At 35.7% G+C, this 20,476-nt stretch overlaps 1 protein-coding gene across 4 annotated transcripts in view; it reads right to left on the reverse strand.

The window, feature by feature from the left end:
* Positions 1-20,476, reverse strand: part of LOC105384337 (broad-complex core protein isoforms 1/2/3/4/5) — an 81,861-nt gene that overhangs the window by 34,767 nt on the left and 26,618 nt on the right. For all 4 annotated transcript variants that reach the window (XM_048622731.1, XM_048622734.1, XM_048622733.1 and 1 more), the window contains one exon: positions 5,327-5,364. The gene's annotated coding sequence lies outside the window, so the exon portion shown is untranslated. The remainder of the gene's footprint in view (positions 1-5,326; positions 5,365-20,476) is intronic.

The following is a 20,476-nucleotide window of genomic DNA, read 5'->3' on the forward strand; positions in this document are numbered from 1 at the left end:
TCCAAACTATCTCGCCATCGATTCTTGATATCGCTACAACAACTTTTTATGCTGAGGTAGCGTTTTCTAAAAAAAAACAAAAACTTGAACTTTCACGCATATTGCGTTTAGAGGATACACTAACTTATGAGTCTGTAAATTTTTCTGACATATTATGAAAAAACGCGCGTGTATACATACAATTGTGCATGCGTCTTCTGCTAGACCGATACACAAATAAGTATACTGAGGTTTAAATAATGCCATACAATTATTATTATGTAGACCAAACTCACTAACTAATCAAGTTTCTCGACAGATCCATCAACATACAATCATTCAGTTGAACCTAACCGCATCCAAAAAAATAATCAACTAAAAAAAAAACCCGCTAAATAATTAGCACCTCATCCCGCGTCCTACTGTACTTTAAAACACACACAAGCTTAATGTTAAAAATGAATTACCAACACAGGCGCGCGCCCCCCCGCGGGCGCTCATTTTCGTTTCGCGATGTTTTTGGGTTTTTGCGCATGAGGGGGCTCCCCCCCTCCCCCCGCCCGCCCTATGAAAATAGGATATATTTTTATGTTTTATTCGAACCGGAAGCCTGCTTTAGTTGCATGTTTAGTACGTTTTTATTAGAACAAACGAATTGAAGAGTCAGTTTTGATATTTTATTTTTTTGCTACAACCTTCTTACTATACTGTTTTTTTCTGATATGATTTGCGTTGACAGCGTAACGGGGATGGGTCACGAATTGTAATAGTTCGTTTGTTTTGGTTGTCGGATAGTTTTTTTTATTGGCTGCTTATGTTTTTTTTATTAGGCGAGTTAGGGCCTCGTGCAAACGGGGAAGGAACACGAATTTGCGAAGCTAAAGTTCGTTTGTAGCAATAAATATGTATATCAAAAAAAGCAATTAACTAACAAACGTATTTTAATGTTTAAAATGTATAAATACATCAGTATTTCCACGGCTTCCAACATCCAGTCCAGCCTCTAAGAGTGCTATTTACAGTCAGCAAAAGATACATGTACTACTCCCGGCGCCTAACACTTTCTGTACTACCACAAAAAACTTTAAACACGGTTTAAAACGAAATTTTATATTTTTTTAGGTGTTAGACAGCGTTAAACAGTTGTTAAATACTGTTTTAAGGTGATATATGACATCAATAATATTTAATTAATGCTTAAGTAATTAGTTCGATAACATTCTTTTAGTATATACCTGCCTGTAACTGTAAAATATTTGCAATTTAATGCAATTTGAATCAATGGAATCACTGTCGGTATGTTACGCGAATCACAAATTCATTTTTCCAAATGTAAGCTAGGAAATAAAATGCTAAAAAAAGCGAACTAAAAATTCATTCGATGCTTCAACTGTGAAACACTGAATGGCCGAGTGTGGCATAGATACACGTAAAAATGAGCATTTTTCCACTAACATTTGATTTCGCGCTTCGTTTGACCGTCAAAACAAACCAAAACATTAAGCTAAAGTAAATGTAAATAAATATGACCTGAATTTAGTAAAAATAACACTATGAAATTTAACATAATATTTTGAGTTTAGATTCCCGTTGGAATTAATATGAATAATACTGTGATGAAATTTTACAAATCGGTTTAACAATCAAATATTTCCTGTTTATAATATCATTTCTAGTTTCAATTAGTTACATACGAACTTAAATTTTACATACTCCTACATGTTTAAAATCATACACTAGGTTAGAGGTAGTTCGTAGACATTTATTGCTACGCGATCGGGCGTAGCGTAGTCGCTACGGCTGCGGCTCAGCGTAGCAAAGCTGGTAATCGACTATTCTATTTTTTTGTCCAGTGGCGGTGGACCCTGCACTTGGCTCACTTGACTTGAACCTTTATGTATTTGTCCTTGATGTCTGAATTATTTATTTTCTTAAGTTTGGACCATTTCACACCATAATGGTAAGTACATTGTAAAGTGCGTTTACACGTCTAGTTTTGTAATACACATATAATGATGTGCATTTTGCATCCCTTTTTATGGTTTAAAAGTGCTTAGTTCTTGTTATATTTCTCTTAATTTGTCAGCATTGTTAAGGGATTGTATAAAATATTACCATAAAATCTGTTAAGTACATATTTAGCAATTCTGACTGACCATAGCACTATTAGAGCGGTTTAGCTAGTAAGATTATTCGGAATTATAGTCATCCTAACACCTCGACTGTATGGCGTGGGCTATAACAATCATATTCCGTCTATAAATAAAAAAAATAAGGGAAAATAAAGTAAACTAGAAAGCGAGTCAAAAGAAATGATTGAAAAACGTTTCTCGACGAAAACTAATAATGCATTCATTCTAAAATATGAATATTACCGTTTTTTGTAATATTTTATGAACACGACAAATCGAAAATGTGAAACGGAACGGCAGTGATCACGTAATTGTTAAAAGTCTAAGTTATTTCACAAAAAGTTTTGAAATTCGTTCGGAAATCTTGAAGACGTTTAGTTATATCTATAGATATGTAGTATGTGTCTATAGTGGAATCAACGACTAGCAGCGTCGGTGACTAACATTAGAGCTGGTTTACAATTTGAAATAATTATTTAATTATAATAGGTATATAGACGTGACGACCGAATGGCGTAGTGGTTAGTGACTCTGATTACTGAGCCGATGGTCCCGGGTTCGATTCCCGGCTGGGGCAGATATTTCCCCTTAACCGAACGGAGAGTAGTTTGTAAAAATTGACGTTCATCAGAAATTTTTATAGTTTTACGATGAATAAAAATATTTGACTTTGACTTTGATTTGTTTAAACACAGATATTTGTTCTCGGGTCTTGGATGTGCCCGTAAAATGGCAATAGGCCCGCCCCCTATTACATTGGGACTAACATAACGCTCTGGCGAAAAGTGGGTGCAGCAATGCACCTCTGCCTACCCCGCAAGGGAGTACATTAGTACAAGGCGTGAGTGTGTTTTTTTTTTTAGGTATATCGATAAGCGTCAATCGCTGACTGTCCAGATTGCGGCAGACCTCATAAATGACAATTTTGCTGGATGATTGAGCTAGACTGGGGTTGGCAACCGCAGTGTGGATGGGCCAGTCCGATTAGTCTCTGACTGCCTAGGGTGCCGAGGCTGTAGAAATCGAGTAAGAAACGGGCGATACACGACGAGGCTCCTTTTATTAATTTATCCTAACTAATATTATAAATGCGAAAGTAACTGTCTGTTTATCTGTCTGTCTGTCTGTTACTTTTTCACGCCAAAACTACTGAACGGATTTAAATGAAATTTGGTATACATATAGTCTAGACCATAAGAAAGAACATAGGCTATACTACGTACTATATATAGATACTTTATATCACGAAATTCCCACGGGATTTTTTTTAGGGCGAAGCATAGATGGGCTAAGCGAAGCTCGCGGGAACAGCTAGTTTTATATAAAGTTTCACCAACAGGAGAGCTACGCACAGACTTCAATATTGTTACACTTTAGTGCAATGCCCTTTCTTTCCCCGGTTCTTCTTCTAGAATAGAAGTGCCCTTTTATTTCCGAATGGGATGTTTTTGTTGACTATTTATAAGAATAAACATTTTGCATTCATTTTATTTTGTATCCAATCAGTTTAAAAAAGTTTTTGATCTTACCTAAGTACTTACCAAAATTATTGTTATTGTTTAATATACAAACTACTGTAAACCGTAGTAGTCGTATTTATAATGTCGTAATCTGATCCTCACGTCACAGGCTTGCCTTGTGTGAGGATCGCAGTGTATTTCTGATTGTAAATTGTATTTTGTTAAATAAATACACTCACGGGCAATGAAAAAGTTCCACTCAGAAAATGCCGACACCAAACAACCCCAATTTTTTCATCATTTAGTTTGAAATTTTAACATAATATTACTGGTTTTAGTTTGTAATATCCTGATGCTCTGTTTAATGTACTTCAATGTTGCAGAAGGAATCATTAAGCTAGCCTTTTCAGTTTAGGAGTAATTTTCTCAGGTGCTTTTCTCAGAACCTTTTTGGAACCTTTTCATTGCCCGTGAGTGTATATTTGATTATTTGATTCGAAACTTTTTCGTCTTTCTTTATTTATTTATTTTATTTTAGGAAAACTTACAGCACAATTTAAAGGTATAACAATAGAATGAGCAGTAAAAGGCCTTTTACAAGTTTCCACTGATAGAAATAACTTAATAATATTTACGCTAATACAAAGTAGCAAACTAAAGTAGGTACATTAACATATTATCTACGCCTAATCAAACGTACTAAACTGTATATATACAAAGATGCATTATTTTAAATGATTAGTCTGCATACTACAGAATCAGTGCAAGTTAAAATAAAAAATTAGGGATTTAATATTTCTAAATGTTTACATTACTTTGATGTTAGGTTACAATAACATATTTTTACAGACAAGATAATTGTAGTACTACCTACATTATTAAATCTTTAATCTTAACAATAACAAAGCAAAGTAAATATCCGTTTTTAATTGGACACACACTCGATCCTCGTCCATAATCATCAGAGGCATTAAAAAACGTACATAAAAAGTGATGCAGCACTAAGTAGGTACATTGAGGTACGTACATAATCAATACAAAGAGCGGGGCACACACCCTCCCCTGTATATATCACACGAATTAACGCCGTTGCCTGAAAAATAGGCTGTCCGAAATGGAAAATTCTCATTTTTCCACCAATGGCGAGATTATTGGAAAAACTACAGCAAAATAAATTTATTATACCCACCGGGTGGGAGGGGGACCCCCCCTTTCAATAACAGTATTATTTTTAATATGTACACGAGCTGCCGGATACGCAGTAATGATAGCTTTGGGTTGTTTTGCCTTTGTCACTGTTGTATGGTTCCGAATATCGTTTGACTGATTGTTAGTTCGATCACTTGCTGAAATGATTAGACTAAAGTTATCCACTTTTAATGAAACTCTGAAACTCGTAAGTAGATTTATGCAATGTGACTGCGGAGACTAGAAAGGTACTGTGGGGTTACCACCACCGAACATTAGCAATTAACAATCCATACATTGCGGACCTGTGGATCTGACGTAATTTGTTTGGATCTGACCGATGTTTGACAGGCGATCGACGCTCGCTGCTTAAGGATTGTTAATTGCTAATGTGTACTGTACGAGTAATGACAACAGGAGGTAGTAACTGGATCGTGAAGGTGTCCAGTGTTGTGACGCTTTTTGGGAAACTATGTGTGTCACATTGTGCCAGACTGTTTCTCAAAAATCATGAGATAGGAAAAGCTACAGAATACCAAGAAATCTTTCTATATATTAAAATCTTACCTTATCCGGTGTTGCTTCTTTAAATCGCGCTGAGGTATCTGTTGACAATGAAATTTTAATTAATGATTATAATAAGTTTAGTATTTTTTCATCGGAGTCTGATATATTTTTTTTTAATTTTAGCTCTCTAATAGGATCTTAATAAACAATAATAAGAAAGAAACAAGCAATAATATAAGTTGGTAAACATAAAAAACAGACATTAAATCCCTGTTCCCAAATAATTTAACTTTTTACAATCTAATTTCAACAAGTACTGCATGGCAGCCTACGAAATATTGAAAACGGTAGCATTTGCTCAACTGTGTGTACTTAGCACTTCATTCTAATACTAGAATAATAATGATTGCTTTTATATTATTTGGTCAGGTGTCTTCCAAAGAAAGACACAGACATGAGACAACCTTGCAGAATTTGGATGTTTATAGATAGACTAGAATGTGGCGTTTTCTGACGTGGGTTGGTTTAATCACTGAACAATTAAATGGTTTTGTATTTTTGCACGATGTTTCTTACTTATGCCGATCAAGGCCTTTTACTAAATATGTTGTTACCCTGATCAGGTACCACTTGGGTACCACACGTACCACACATTTCATGCACCATCATGCTCAACTGCACTCTAGATTTATAATAATATACAGTTGCTTCGACTCATGCCGGCAACGGAAAACCTTATATGATAAGCGTCCGTCTTTCGGCATCGCACGCAATAGACGCATCGCATTAAGTACCTTTAACCACTGTCAGAAACCTATCGTCCTGCTCTAGTGTATATCAACGACAGGCGAAGATTGAAGAAGACTTGCTACTTGTTTTTTAACATTAACAGCAATAACTATTTATCTCAGGATCTCTACACTACCTCCTAGCAGATAGACCAGCAGCTAGACTTCTAGCAAAACGAATGTATACAAGATGGCGGAAATAGAGTCGGGGTATTTTCGGGTTCATTGTTTATGACCGCATCATAGTACATCAATTTACAATTACTTAGTCCTCACAATAAACTGTCCATAACAAATGGCGAGACAACAATTTGCCACACAGCCCCGCATTCTTATCCAAACTACAATCTCCCGACCCGACCCTACTTACATCATTTACAATTTCATGACAAAAACCCGACGAAAATATCTAAATAATATTAAACTCGGAACACATTCCACGCGAACTCTAAGCGACACATAACCGGGGCATAGGCACCAATGCGAATGTCAAAAGTAGAATTTAAATATGTAAGGAATTAGGAGCGGGAGGGGGTGGGAGGCCCCCCCGGGGGTGGAGGGGGGCGAGTTTTTGAAAACTAGAAAGAGATGAACACTGCGAGTATCGCGATCCGCCTCGCGCGTGTGTGTTTAGGACGCACAAGGTTCAGGAGGCAGGGATGTGTCTTAAGATCGACTGATGACGCACTTAGCAATGTAGGCTCTTGTTTTTATGATCATGAGCAATAGGATTTGAATCAATCAATAACATTTTGCCACGATGTTGTAGGTAGATAGGTTCTAGAGTTTTGTGAAAGATTTAGGTAAGTAATTCATTATTGTATGGTTAGTTATTAATGATCTACCATACAATCAATATTACTATTCTTATGATTTGTATTGTTTGTAATTCTGAGCAATTTACGTTTTAAAATTCTTAATCAAACCTAACCTAACTTGACGATCTTATCTTTAACTTATAAAACTGTACTCAATATAGAGAGAACCTAGATTACCTACCAAGCCATAATTTAATGTAGGTCATGTTTTGTTAAGTAAATTATTAATTATGATAAATTTCAAATATGAATTTTAATTACGTAGGTATGTCTTTACTAGGTATAATGTTGAATTAATGCGGAAACATATTTTAATTTTCTAGTAAGAGAGACAAAGTAATTGAGGCCGACATAGTTTATTTGTTCAAGTGTTGAGAATATCTAACAATGACGTTATATCTTTTTTTAATAGTAGGCAACAAGGAATTAATTATATGGCATCGAACAGACAAAGCTATTATGAAGTTAGATTTTTTTAATATTATGGGTTTTGTAAATATAATATTTAGGCTTTTTTAGGTTCATTTTTATTCATGCAATTTGTACATAAGTACATAGAACTCCATAACAAAGTCACAATAAATTTATGTCATCACTGACACACTAACCACAACACTTATATGTTTCCTATAATTTTTAAAAAATACCTACAAAACAAATAATTTATCTGCTTCCCATCACCAACAATCGCATCTTCCCCATCTCAAGACAGATCCCCGGGTGGGTATACCGTGTGCGTCGCCGCGGGCCGTAATGAGCGGCGGTGGCGGTGCGCGAGGGTAGTTAGACAATTTTACAACTGCGCCACTCTACGGTTTTTTGGGAGACGCAGGGCCCCGTCGCTAGGTGTGCGGCATAGAGCAGTCGCGGCGCTTTCAGACGTGACATGTTGGTATAGATTGTGGTGATTAATTATAGAGATTTGGTGGTAGTTTTTTTTTTTAATTTTATATCTGTGTAAGCAAGTTTCTGACATATTTTTTTTTATAGAAAACTGCATTATTTTTATATGCATTTCCTTATTTTGATTGATCTGTTCAGCGATGAGTCTGCAACAGAAGTGATTCCCTACAGAAATACTCAGCTGTACGAGAGACCAATGTCCAAAAGCTATTATATTAGGCCAATAACAGAAATTTAAATAGACGCTAGCAAGGGTTAAATTATTATAAGTGAATTTATGTACGCACCTGAGACCTATAAAAATGTAGTTTGTGATGATAGCTTGAATCACTTTACTATGGCATTGCACTGAATACATATATCTACTTAACAATTTATTCTGTAAGACACAATAGCTGCTGTATGTACGTGAAAATTTTATAAAATAAATCTTCACTCATTAATTAGTAAATGGGAGAGTGTCTCAACTACACGTCGTAGCAGCATAATCTATGACCACATCTGTAGGTGCTCACAAAATTTGCATATGTCAAAATAATTTAGGGGTACGTACGAGTCCTATATCTATATCTATACTCACGTAGATACCGCTCTTAATGTAGGCTCAGAAAATATCGGTTCTGTGGAAATCTTTACGTCTTTTAAAGAGGGGTGGCAATGGGGGGGAAATCTATACACACTTCTGACTTCTTAAGTGACGTTTCCTTTATGCTGGCAAGACATTTTGTAAGGCGTAGTTTTAGAGGGTAAAATAATGGGTTGCTTCATATTATTTTCGTGGTGGCTGTGTTTTGAGGGAGAGAGAGACTTCTTGTTTGCCTGCCGGGTATTAGTGAAGAGTATGTCGAAGGAGAAAGATTGGTATTCATTACGAAGTTCCTACCTATTTTTTTTGTAACGCCTAAGACGCCGGTTTTTAACAGTACAAAGGTTATAAATTGGTAATGGTTCAAATAAAAAAGGATATGAATTGCTAATATTAAATTTAAGTTTAAAGTCATTATTAATATCCGACACGCTATTGTTGAAACACACTATGATCAAACAAAATAATAATATTTTGTGTGTATTAATGACCAATACTTTGTCAGCTTACATCTAGTCAACAATTTGTGCTTTGTTTGTACCCAACTTTTACTCTTTGGCATCCAATGCGTTAAAAGTAGGCTAGCTAAAACCGTGTCATATCTAATTTGAATGGTTACCATTCGAAATACATTTGTATTTCCGGTATAGAACACGGTAAACACGTCAAACTCTAGTTTGAAAGTAAAATCGAACGAGGAGTTTATTTTTATTTTTTAAACCGTCGACGAAAGTGAAATGAAAAGAGTATTTTTTTATTTTTACCGTCTAGCCAATAGACGCGTATATGCAGCATTTTTACGCGAAAAAACTGGGTAAATTCATTTTTTTCAGTTATCAATCTAACAGCTTTTTTAACCGGTGTTTTTTCAATGTCACTATGTCGACCACGTGTCGCGATTGTAGTAGGCTGGTTCAAATTTATTTATAAATAAAAAATATATACTTCGAATAGCTATCTGTCCAGCAATGAGTTATACTCTAAGCATAATACTTAGTTGTAGACCTTAAATGTACGTTCTGAAGGTCTGCTTTGGAGAAGCATGTGGCCGTCTAGAATTATCTTGGCGTTTAAAATAAAAGGTGGTGGAAGCTTCGACGTTTGACTCTTAAAATATTAAAGTCACGAAGCCTGCAATCAGACCCGTCGGTTGATGCTGCATAGGAAGTTATGAATCTAGTAATCTGATGCTAATTAGATTATAATTATGAATGACTATTAAGTTTTATTTTTAATACTAGGATAAAGTATGCAGGGGTATTTTGAAGGTTTACCATAGTCGAAAAGTTAAATTATTTTTTCAAAATTCGACTTTATAATCGCTTTCGTTTGAATTCTTCTAACAGTCATAATACTAGATTAAACTCGTACAGATAATAATGATTCTTTATTCTATCCTATATTTAAATTGTACCCGTGTAGCACAGAACAGCCGCATCCAATAGCGGAAAGAGACAAAATTAAAAAAGGCCTCCACTCATCTCTAACCCGCGTAGCGGCACACACGACACAACTGTAATAAAAATTATATGCTCCAATTTACGATGGGAGAGGGGGCCCGAAAATACACCCCCACCCCCCTGATTGCGGGATCGAATCTCACTAAACTCGAGCGAAAAATTCAGCGGGGGGGTTATTAACCACCCCGAAAGAGAACGATACATTTTTATAATATATCTCTTTCTAACAAACTATGGAGGCTGCGATTTGAACATAATTATTAATTTTATTTTGCCGGCAACGAGTCGGTTTTTTGTTTCGCTCTCTCGAGTGTGGGTGGGTTTAACATATATTTGTGAGTGTACGGTTTAATCAGCACGTTTGAGAGAGGGGTAACAATAATTCGGGATGTCGTTTTCAGACAATGCTATGTTTTTTTGTCCGTCATAAGTAAGGATAATTGTTTGTTGTGTAGATTAGTTTTGATATGAGATAGTATCATATATGGTAATAAGTAATATGGTCCTTATTTATATTTAAGTAGTGTGTGAGATGTTACGTGCTTCATTTTAAGTATTAACCAGAATACTATCTGCTGTAGTTTTAGGTACCTAATACCCATATCACGAATTATTGTATTTTTAAGTACCTAGAAAGTTATCCGAAACTTCAATTGAATTTCTAAAGAGTTTAATAAATAAATTTGTAGTTTTGATAAATTCAGCAGTAAGCAATTACCCGTTTATGAACGACGATACTATTCTAAATTTTTCTGGTTTTACCCGCTACTAAGTTTCATACTAAAGACTGTCTTGTCTTGCTTGAGGCACGCTCTACTGCTGGTTTTGTTCTAGACGCAGAATTTTGTTCCAAAACCACATTCGTAAAGCATTAGACGAAAAATTAGACGATTAAAGACGTAGCATATTTTTTGTACGTAGGTAGTACTAAATTTATATGTTGATAATCAATTTTAGTATTTGAAATTTGAATTGATTTTTTTCAAGTTCAATTTTACTAATTTTTGTACTAATTTATACTTATTATCTTCATAACTGAGAAGTAAATTAACGAACGTTTCATTTTTAATACTTAAAAAGAAAGAGTGAGAATACATCAATGGAAGTAGAGAAAATATTGAGAAAGAAACACACTTAGTACTAAGTATTTGAATTTTAATATAGAATGAAAGTTAGTACTTACCTCTATATTCTGATTTTAAGAGCTTCTGTTGTGTTAAATAGAGTACTTATTAATAGTAATGCCTTTACAATACATTGTGGTTTATCAATAAATTAACACTGATACAGCACTGATTTGGGATCCACACAATAGTTTGACATCAAGATACGTTTATTAAATACTTTACATAATTTAAATAGCCAAATTAAACTCTACGTAATTTTATCTTCCTTTAAAAATTACATGAATTTCATACGATTAAATATGTTTATCAGGTTTGGACATTCCGAGCCACAAACCGATGCACCGTCAAATTTATAACCTTCATTTTTGTTTAGTAAAAATGTAAACAAAATTTAAGTATAATATAAACAGTATTTTTTTGACGGAAATGATCTAATTTCGTTTTAAGAAATACTACGAACTCCGCTACGCCTACGAGATTTCGTAGCGGCTACGCGCTACGGGCTACGCCGCTACGACAGTTGTAGCCTTGAAGTGAATTCCAAGAAACCATTAATTTTCAAAAGAGAGCGAAGAATGAATACTTGTACAAAACTTATACAGAGATTTGTGAATTCCTTATTTTTTACCGGTAGTAATAATAATTGCTAGAAGACTTAATTTTTTTTACAAAAATCAGGGTAAATACTTACATTAAAATCTAGGCATACAGTCATAATAAAGTACTTATTATGATATGAACCTTGATATAATGTACTCAAATGCAGACTCAGCCGTATTGGTGCATCCACTTTAGACTGGTCATATGTTATGTACCTACAATTTGATTAGTTTTGAAGGAAATGTTTTCTCCGGATGGGAATTGAGCCCAGTTCCATAAAAGCTTTGGTAAGTGCACTAGAATCTTTCTGATTTGACTTACGCATACTATGTGTTTAATCATCATAATAAGATAATTAGAAAATTACATTAAATTTAATATACCTAGCGTTATACTTATGCATATTATTCCTACGTAATCGTTATTCTTTTGAACGAAACAGGATGTTCGATAAAGAACGCCATCGATTTTAAATTCCGCAAAGTACATCCCGAATCTACGTCGTAAATACTCCTGAAAAAGCTACCATAACTGAAATGCCCAAAAAACTACCTCCACTCAGCCTCCGTACCTATACGTGTACGTATACTTAATGTAGGCGTCACAAAGGGGCTGATTAAACATCAGACATGCGCAGTTTAATTTAAAAACTAGCAGGCGGGTTAATTTTTAAGTATTGATAAAAAATTGCGTGTGTCAATGTGTGCGTATGTGAGCGGCTTGCGTGTGTGCGTGAGGGAGGCTGCGTACGGTGCGTGGATTAGACGAGGCTGGGTTTTTTTTTCGTGGAGGTTTTTTTTTTAATTTCACTGCCAAAGGTGATTAGTTTTCGGGGTAGTGGGCTTGGGGTGTGCAGACGAAGTTGGAGTTGATGGAAAGGTTTTGTTTAGGAATAGGAGAGCGTGTTTTGAAACAGATGGGTGGTTTTTTTTTTGATTGATTTTTATGATTTGTATATGGTATAAATTTGATTCTTAAATAATTTCATGATTTAAAGCTTCCTTTTAAAAAACTTTTATGATTGTGCACAATAGTGTAAATACATAAGTTAAGTGTAAGCATTATAATAGTTTTCTATTCAATTAATATTTTTTTACCTTTTAACGTTTTTTTTCATTATGATCGCAATACGGCGAAAAGCGAGGAAACCCAACAAGCCCAGGGAATTCAATTCAAACAAAGCTAGACACAAAACAAGGAAAACATTCCATCAGTATCTAATTTGCAACACAAACACAGAACACATCTAGAGCAGCTCGCAAATCATAAAAACATTCATCCGAAAAGCCTCGCTAACACAAAAAGCATAACGGAACGGCAGAAAAAAAAAACACACAGCTCACAAAGTATTTTCATTATCTAACCCCGCGTCGCGTCCCAGCCTCCCAATTCTACGTACTTGTATATTCATTTCCGCTTTCGTTAATACCGCATACTTTTAACTGTCTAACTAGGGGGCCCCCCTCGCCCCCTGCCACCACTACTTACACGCAGTAGGCACAACTTTTATAATACTACGTACTGGGCCGCTTTTTAACGAACCCCCGGGGGGGAGCCACCTGACGCGTACCCGAAATACGCAGAGGGAGGGGGCAGGGGGGCGGGTTAGAAGTGAAGTGGCCGTATTTTTGCGTATTTTAAATTATTCCCACATGCGGGCTTATGCCTGTTCCGTTTAGTTGGCACGTTCTGATTCCTACTGCTTTTATCTGCTACCGAAGTTTGTGGAGCTCGTTTTTGTCGCACGCTATCTCCTGTTTAATAAACGCGTGTTTTCAAATGTTTTTCTGATCTATTGTACGCGCGATATCAAGCATTTTATTTAGAATTTGATCATAATCGTTTTTAGTTGCTAATATTTTGATGCGTTGTTAATCAGCTGTACTTCAATATTGCAGACGGCGTAATTAATTTTAGTATAATCGTAGTCTTTTCCGTTTAGGAGTAATTTGGTGCTTTGTCACTAAAAAATCATTGCTCTTGAGCGTAGTAAGAAAAGTGATGACAGATTCACAACAAATTGCACACAAAAAGAAAATAACTGGAAATTGAGTTCGCAAAATTACCCTCACGCAGTATCTATTCGGCTCAGCACCCTTCTGTTTAGAAACTCCCCAACTATTAGTGTGGCTGTGTGAAGCCACACAATGTCTTCCGAACTGAAAGGAAATACAGGTGTAGGTACTGTGGTATGGTCGCGGATAAACGATATTTCATATACCTACTGATAATTGCTGCAAAATATTAAGGTTTCCAATTAATTTGTTTGTTTTTCATGATCTTTGATCGGATGGTACTGCTTTAAAATAAGAGTTAAAGCAATTATATTACTGCAACTCCGGAAGAAACAACAAAAATACGTGCCTACGCTTTTAAAACACCATGTATTTAAAAAAAAACTACTCTCTACAAACTTTAAAGCTACTACCTATGCCAAAAAACTCTCAATATTTCTCAGTGTACCTTGCGGATGTCATAGTATCTAAAAATAACTATGATAAACATGACCACGAGAAATAAACAAAGGTAGTCCTTAATAAACAAAAGTACGTACAAACATTTAATAAAAACAGATCAAATATGGAAGTAGGACGAGCTACTTCAGATGCCAAAGAAACCACTACAAACTAGGAAAATATCCTCAAAATAAACATATTTACTTACTTACCCCGTTAAAGGTAAACAAGGTGTTGCCATTTAACTATGAAAACTACAATTATGTGCAAATAAATTGTGATTTTATGAAGGCATTTTGTCATTGCAAATAATCATGATCGTGAATGACAGCCAATAATAAATTTATTATACTACTTTATCATCAGCTTCTAATAGGTACCATACATCTGTATTTTTTATGTGAAAGACAAAAGCTTAACATTCAAGCCATCTTAAAAATATCTACTTTATATAAAAAAAACTTTTTTATTCCTTTTAAGAAGAAGGGTATTGCAACTGTGTTCATGATGGCAACACCAAGCAAACATAACAAGTTCCGTTATGATAGTCGGAAATGACGGGATGTAGCATGACGTGACATGTTTCATGTTAAAGACGGGTATCGTATATTTTGCTTTCCACCCCACTCGTACTAATGTTATCTATAAAACTACTGATGTGGAATTCATATTGTTTTTGTTCGTATATGACGATTTTAGAAATAGAATATTCATATGTTTTCTATAGAAGACATGATAGGATTCCGAGATCTACATAATATTAAAGGTAATTTTGAATAGTGACCGTAAATTATCATCGTCATCACAATCCATCACGTCCCCATTGCCGGGGCACGGGTCTCTTTCCAATGAAGGAAGGGTTTTAGGCCTAGTCCACCACGCTGGCCTAGTGCGGGTTGGAGGACCGCAACACAAGCAAGCTGCTGTGCTACACTTCACCTTTAAGTGAAAAAAAGACTATAAATAAACTAGTTAGCTGTAATTAGTTAGCTACGGAACGCTAGCTTTGCAATGGGTAAAAGATAAGGGACAGTTTTTTTTCTTTAACCGGTGGTCGTTACGTCAATGTCTGAAATCAGAAAAAAAATATTGCCCTAATAAACTTATTATCGGTGTTGGCACTTGTTTCTATTGCAAATTTAGCTTGGTCGGGTTCTTCACGCATCTTAGTGGTGAAGCAAGCCAATAAGTTTTATATCGTAGTAGTTTTACGGCTCACCCGGCGTAGTCGGTAGTCGGTAGTCGGGACGCACCGTTTGAAGTTAAGGTAAGGGGTGGAATAAGTACCCGCGCTGGCATATGTGGTGAATAAATTACCCCGCTTATGTTACTTCAAATAGATTGCGATTGGGTTATGGGAAAATATTATAAAGGTTACGAAAAAGAGCTTGGTGGTTAGTAATTTATTCCTGGCATCCTGAGTATACTGGCAGGCTTCTTTCTAAATCAAAATGATGATGAATAGACGACAACCGTCCACTAACCCGCTCTAGGCCAGCATGGTGGACTAGGCCTAAACCCTTCTTTCAATGGAAGTCCCGTGCCCCAGCAGTGGGGACGTGGTGGGTTGATGATGATGATGATGATGATGAGACGACAAATACTAGAGCTAGACAAACACTAACGGTAAGTCACCGTGACAAATGCATTGGCCAATTAGATTACCAACAAATAAAATGATAACTAAAGATACAACATTCAAAACTATAACACCTCTTTTAGTACACTTGGCAAGTAATCAGTACATAAATTGAGGTGGAAATGCGAGGCTACAAAAATACGGTTTCTAAGATAATTGATCCTCAAGCTTTGGCACAGAACAGTCATTAAACTAGAACAGACGGCTCGATGTGTAGTTATAAGAAGATAACTTTTTTATACTTAAACTTAATTATTTATTTACGGTTAACACCTGCTGAAAAATATATGGGTCTCATACGTTCGTTTTTTTGCGTTTTGAATTAGGGTTGGTTGTCCTTAAGCTCTGCTAAATTGGAATTTTTGGTTACGAATAATTATCTGTTTCCCATTTTTTTTATAAATTACTATTAAAATTTGATAGATTAACCCGCCTTAGAAGAATTAGATTAGCCTGCGAATATTCCCTTTAAGTATACCATAATAGAAAAAAAAAACACCAACGAAATTCATTATTTCTGAAAATTGTCTATTGCTAAAGCTAATTATTTATAAAACCCATATTATTTAAGAGTTATATGCCAACCGTAAAGAGTAAAGACTATACAAAATACTGCTCTGTACATCTAGTGAGGGTTTAGCACTCCACGAAAACTTATTTTTAAACATAATCAGTATAAATACATAGTTACTTAAATTATGTACCGATCAACCATTTAATACGTATTTTTAAATCTAGAAGACTTTAATGTAGAAGAGTGCATAGGACTAGAAACGTAAGTGAATGACTCTGAACTCTCGTGATTAGACTAGCGCCTGCGTCTTACGTCCGAGCAAAAAGTAGTCAAACGTTCACTGCGATTTTATACTTTACTAGCTGTTCCCGCGAGCTTCGCTTCGCCTTAAAAAGTTTTCCCGTGGGAATACCGCAAAAAAAAGTGGCCTATGTTCTTCCTCAGGGTCTAGACTATCTGTATACCAAATTTCATTCAAATCCGTTCAGTATTTTTGGCGTGAAAGAGTAACAGACAGACAGACAGACACAGTTTTTTTCGCATGTATAATATTAGTTAGGATAGGATAGGATTGCTGTAAAGTTTAAGGTAAGCGTCCACCTATCGGTATTGTACCAATCGGGCTGGATTTTCATGAACGTATGCAGAAATGGCGTCGCAAATTCCGATGGAGTGGACGCACTTGTGTGAATTTATCTATACAAAGAAAACTGTATGCGATGCGTCTTGCTTACGATGTCGAAAAGTGGATGCCAAATGTAAGTTTTATGTCTATTAGATGAATTCTTCTAAAATTTTCAGCATATAAAAGATTAAGAGGCAGATTCATATTTTATATGACTCAGCTATCGATATTATCATTAGGTATTTTAAAATATGCTGAAAACGATAGCAGCTATCATATTAAACAATTAAATATAATAAATAAATTAAAAAAATATATTGTATTGGCTTAATAAAAAAAAAGTGTACCTAAGCAAAATTAGATAAATAAGTACCAAAGAGGTACTGATCTTATTATATAATTATTACAGCCAATTTCAAATAGTACTTGTAACTTGAATACACGAATAGACGAACCGTCTGGAAAACGCCATAAACCATAAAGAAAACGCCGCTTACATAAGAGTATAAGAAGAATATAAGCCGCGGCACTATATCACCACAGTAACAGTGCTAATCTTTTTATTCAGGCGCTCGCAACAGTCGCAACTCTAGGTTCGCCTGCCAAGCCATAACGACTTGCGGCCAATACCAGGCGTAATGAGGACTATTGAGGACTTCGCAGTCCCACAGCCACGGAACAAGCAATCAGCCGCGCCTTAATAATAAATCCCAGTGTTCCCCAGCTTGCTCCATACAAACATTGGAATAAAACAATTTATTACAAAATGTAAACAGGAAGACGAGTATTTTCATTTAGAGTACGAATTCTCAATTTGAGCGCCCCCCCACCCCGCCCGCGCCTTCTCCGGGACATAGACGAAAATACCCGGTTATGATTAATTCCAAATGCGCCTCGCATTGATCAAGAAAACGGGGTTTTTACTCCAAACTACCCATCTTGTACCCCCTCGCCCCCCCCACGAGAGCGAGCGAGACTAATGCAGCGTCTCCCCTCTCACTCTAAAACAAAGATGCTAAAACTTCTTTCGCTAGTATGAAGATTTTAATTTCATATTTTTGACGAAACGGTTCTAATTTTACTTCCTAGTCTCCTCAACTTTGCGCCGTATCCCGTCGGCTTAGAGTCTGTTTCCGCGCGCGGCGGCAGAGCACTTGTTTCCGTTTTCTAATTCGGAATTAGTTTTCGAAGTGAAAAGATACAGTCCCAAGACGTTTGGGCGCGGCAGCTGGATTGCAGCCTTACGGGTGTAGTTCCACGTTTTAAATTCGCGTAACTATTGGCTGTAAGAAATAATTCTTCTCGTGTACCCTAAAATTAGTAGAATGAGTAGGAAGGGGTTCATACGCCGGGTGGTTTTAAAAGAACAGGCAAAAAGGAGGGGAAAGATGCGCAGACTTAGTTTCGCGAGGGGGGTAGGGGGGCCGGGGGGTTATAAAATATATAATTCTATACTTACAATACTTGTAAATACGCTATACGGAAGTGGAAGGAGCGCAGAATTTGACAGTTACTTACATAAATACGGGCGCGGCGGCGGTTATTTTGTGTTCCTAATTTGATTTTCACACTTTAGTTTGGTTTAGACTGCGGTTAGAGTTTGTGGGTTCAGCTGTAGGTTTTGGTTGCTTAATGTAAGCAGTGTAAGCACTGACTTTATTTTTAATTGAATGACTGAAAATTTACAGACCTATACAACACTATAGCTATAAAAAATATGTTTCACATTAAAATTAAACAGGTAACCACTAAAGATAAATATTACACTAAATACAAAAAATCTATTTTTAATATACTTTGAATTTTTCAAATGGAAAAGTATCAAAATTTCTTTCCTATACGTCGCAGCATCTCACAAGTATCAAAGCTGTTCGGTCGCAGTGCCCGCGGTATTTAGTCGCTGGATGTATTATAAACACTGTAGTTGCGCGCGGAAGGGGCGCCACGGGCAAAGTCGTTGAAAGTTACTTTGGCAGGACCTGGTTCGATTTTTGGAAACAAATATTTAGGAATTGGTTTTGGGGAAAATTGCAGCATAGCATACTCAACTATAATAATATCAATTTGGTTATTTCCTTTTTACCTTTTCAGATCTCTTATGTACAGAACTGAGTTCATTATTTAACTACACTGGGAAAACATATATATTTCAACGAGATACAATACAAGAAAAGTTCACCTACGAATGTATTCGCGAGCATACAACACACATAGGTACATACTTAGTACCTAATAACATCAGAACTGTATCAAGTATGCTCGGCCGAAGCGTCCTATGTTTTCATCCACTCATTTCGCGGAGGCTCCTTGGTAAAAAGTTCGTAGCGCAATAGTGCCTACGCCGTAGCCGCGTAGGCCTCGCTACGCCGTAGGGCTGCTACGACTTCGTAGCGATTTAGCGACGTAAATTCGTTATTTTCAGATGTTTTGTATTAGTTTCCGTAATTTTATTATTTTCGTGTTTCATATCTTTACATTCTATCGTAGTTTCTTTAGGCAAATAGTTTAGAAATCATGTAATGTACGAATAAATAAGTACTTAAATGAGATGAGAAATAAGTTTCAAGTTGTATCTGTATGTCTTAGTGTTCTTGGTACAATTTATCATAATCAGGTTAGCTTTAACATCAACAAATTAATGTATTAATAGATCATAATTAATTTTCCGCGGCGCGAGACACAAAACGCAAAACCATCGCTAAAACTAAAATTACAAACATTCAAACGGCAGTCACAGAATTTTCCAATTACACAGGCGAATAAACTACCCAGCAGCCACTACCCCCGCACTACTACACATCTAACCATATCTATAACCTTTTCTAATCTGCCCCCGCTTTTACAAAGGCACTTTTCTCCATCTTAAAGTCCCCCTAAAGTTGATTAGAGACAGCCCTAAAATGTACTATCTTGTGGGTCTAAGATCCCCCCCGGAAGTTTAAATCAGGGGGTGGAGGGGGCAGGGGGGCGGGAAATATGACGGGAGCTCATTTATCAATACAAGTGCGACTGTTTCTTTGCCTTGATTTATTTTACATCTATTTAGTGACGGCGTGACGTTGGTGACGAATCAAATGAAGGCGTTTGAAACGCTGTGTGTTTTCTGACGTTTTGTATTGATCTGGTTACTGTTTTTTTTAATTTCTTGTTATATTTATACATAGTTACTCGTAACTCTAACTGAAAATTATGGTCAGCAATCGTCTAAATTATTATATTTTATTCGAATTTAATCGAAGTTTATTTTACTGTCACACTATTACATAGATTTATTTGATTGCACTCAAGTATTTGTTTTGTTGTCTAATGAGTTATATTATTAAAACAATATTGTTATCTTATTTCCTTAGACCATCCTTATTTAATTATTTTTAGAGCAAAAGGACAGGAAGGAAAATCTGATTTTATTTATTTTTAAGTTTTGAAATATGATGCTATGTTTTGTTTATCCTTTAATGTTAATAATAAAAGTTACCTAATGACAGACATTAAGGTATCATGTTCGAATGAAAACAAAACACATAAAAAAAACATTTTCCTATATTTGTTTTGTCTTCCCCAAATTTTTACGTTGATAATAATAATAAAAACATTATTAAGTATTTCCGTTTACTAAAAAGGAGGAAAACGCAACTTAATTAGGAAAATAGACATCTAAGAAGTACATTTTGCTGTTTTCTTTATAAAGAGAATA

The sequence above is a fragment of the Plutella xylostella genome, chromosome 8 (genome assembly GCF_932276165.1).
Source record: "Plutella xylostella chromosome 8, ilPluXylo3.1, whole genome shotgun sequence".
Taxonomy (NCBI): domain Eukaryota; kingdom Metazoa; phylum Arthropoda; class Insecta; order Lepidoptera; family Plutellidae; genus Plutella; species Plutella xylostella.